Raw genomic sequence first — 2700 nt, 5'->3', positions numbered from 1 at the left:
CACTTAATAATTTCAACCTATTACTCTATGTTATAGAATAAAGAAATTGTGGTGTTATCAAACAAGTAGATCAGTAGAAGAATACAGAGTCCAGAGACAAACTTACACATATATTGTTAATCTGATTTTTTTTACAAGAGTCCCAAGAACACAATATGTTCTTCAATAAATAGTGTTAGTAAAACTGGGTAGCATATTCAAATGAATAAAACTGGACCCTTATTTGATACAGCTTAAAAAAAAACCTAAAATGTAAGAACTGAGTTTGTAAAATTCATGATCACGATCATCCTGTTGTACGTTGATTGCCTCGAGCAGGCACCAGTAAGGTCTCCTTCTTCCCAGCCCTAAGATTTTAAAAGAGCCATATTCAGTGCTCTTTCAGGGTTAGGAGAATGAGACCCATCATTGTTACTGGTATTTGGCATATTGAGTACAACATGGGAAGTTTGCCAGACTCTGCTGTGCGGGCAAGATACTTTTGGTAGCCTGCCGGGTTCTCCAAAGGAAAAACAAGATAATAAGGTATCTGATAATAAGAGATAAATAAAAACGATATAATAAGATGTCTCTTCCAGGAGCTGGGTTTTATAGTCTCTGGGTCTTGGCCGTTGATGGGACCAACCTGGCACCGGCGGCAGCTGGTGGGTGTGGTGCTTACCTACTGGAAGATGGGGGATCTGGGTGGAAAAGGCTCAGTCCCAATCCGAGCAGGCTTGGAGATCTCAGCCCTGGGACCCGCATGTCTAGGTTCCTCTGCCAGTTCCTTCATGCATGAAGCTTGTCCGGATGTGTGGAGAGTGGTCTCAGCATGGCTGTGGCTGGTTCTGGAGACCATCGGCTGCTGGGGCTCTGCTTGGGGGGAGGGGGTGAGGGGGAGGGAAACTCAACCCGCCCCCCTCAAGGGGGCCCTGCACAGGGGCAGGAGACTCTGTAAAATTGTAAAATTACTAAAAGAAAAGATAGGGGGAAATAAAAAAAATTGACACTGACCTAAAAATATGTTTTTAAGGATATGACACCAAAATCATGAGCAAACCTTAAAAAAAAACACAAGCAAGATTATCAAACTAAAAAAAAAAGACACAGTAAGAAAAACAGTCATAAAGTTGAAAAGATAACCAACAGAATATATTTTCAAATACATATTTAGGGACACGTTGGAAAGGACAGGGGTAAGATGTTTGTGTTGCAGAATGTTAACTAGCTTGATACTCAGTGTTGTATACTCTGAGTCGCTACTTTGAGTGGTTCCTGAGCACAGAGCTAGGAGTAAGCCCTGAGTATAGCCAAGTATCGTCCAAAAATATTATATGGTCCATTATATAATGTCCATAATATAATATGTATCATATAATAATGTACATGAGACCAAAATTTTAAAAATATATAAAGAAATCATAATTTAATAGCCAAAGAGTCAAATAATATAATTTTAAAATAAACAAAGAACTGAAATTGACAATTCAGAAAAATGGGACAAGTGCTCAACACCACAAATCATCAAGGAGATGCAAATCAAAATCATACTGACTTTATCACTCACACCCATTAGAAAGCCAAGTATCATCAAAAAGATAAGAGACAACACAATATATGTTGATGAGGAGGCAGTGAGAAGGGCACCATAACGGGCTGTTGAAGGAACAGGAAATTGTAGACTATGAAAAACTTTAAAGTTTTCTAAAATACAAAAAATTCTACTACAATTTAATTCATCCGTCCCAATCTTGGGAAAACTAAACTGAAGGAATAAACATCAGTGTTTGGCTAAGATATCTATACACACACATCACGAACATGATCAATAACCAAGTTATGAGAAAAACCTAATGTTCCCTTACAGATGAATCAAGGAAAGATGGTATACAAATATACAGTAAAGTATTATCTCATCATAAAAGAAGAGAAACCTGTCATTTTCAGCAGCATGGGTGAACCAGGGAGATGTTATATTAGGTGGCATATTTCAGACAAATGCATAATATATTACTTAAACGTGGAATCACACAGAAGTTGATATTATAGGAACAGAGAGTATAATGGTAGAAACCAAGGGCTGGGGAAAGGGGAAGTAAGATGATGAGGGTCCACCACACAAATTTTTAATTGTAAGAAAATATGTTCTGAGGGTGCTGGAGCGATAGCACAGCGGGTAGGGCGTTTGCCTTGCACGCACCCAACATGGCCGACCCGAGTTCGATTCCTCCGCCCCTCTCAGAGAGCCTGGCAAGCTACTGAGAGTATCTCGCCCGCACAGCAAAGCCTGGCAAGCTACCCGTGATGTATTCGATATGCCAAACACAGTAACAAGTCTCATGATGGAGACGTTACTGGGCCCACTCGAGACCATGATGTTCTGAGGATATAAAGAGACCTCAGTTAATAATGCAACTTTGTATACTTGAAAGCTACTAATAATAGATCTTTCCAGCAATACATGTATTGTTTTGTTTCATCATTTAAAAAAGAATTCACTTTAGGGGCTGGTGCCATAGCACAGCTGGTAGGGCATGCGACTTACACAGGTTTGATTCCCAGCATCCCATATGGTCCCACAAGCACCACCAGGAGTAATTCCTGAGTGCATGAACCAGGAGTAACCCCAGTGCATGGTTGGGTGTGACTCAAAAAGAAAAAATTATGGCTTCATGTTAGTGTTCACTCCATCATATTGGTTTACAGGAATGTATAGAATGT

The sequence above is a fragment of the Sorex fumeus genome, unplaced genomic scaffold (genome assembly GCF_029834395.1).
Source record: "Sorex fumeus unplaced genomic scaffold, SorFum_2.1 ptg000009l, whole genome shotgun sequence".
NCBI classification, from domain to species: domain Eukaryota; kingdom Metazoa; phylum Chordata; class Mammalia; order Eulipotyphla; family Soricidae; genus Sorex; species Sorex fumeus.
Note: the sequence above shows the minus strand (reverse complement) of the source record.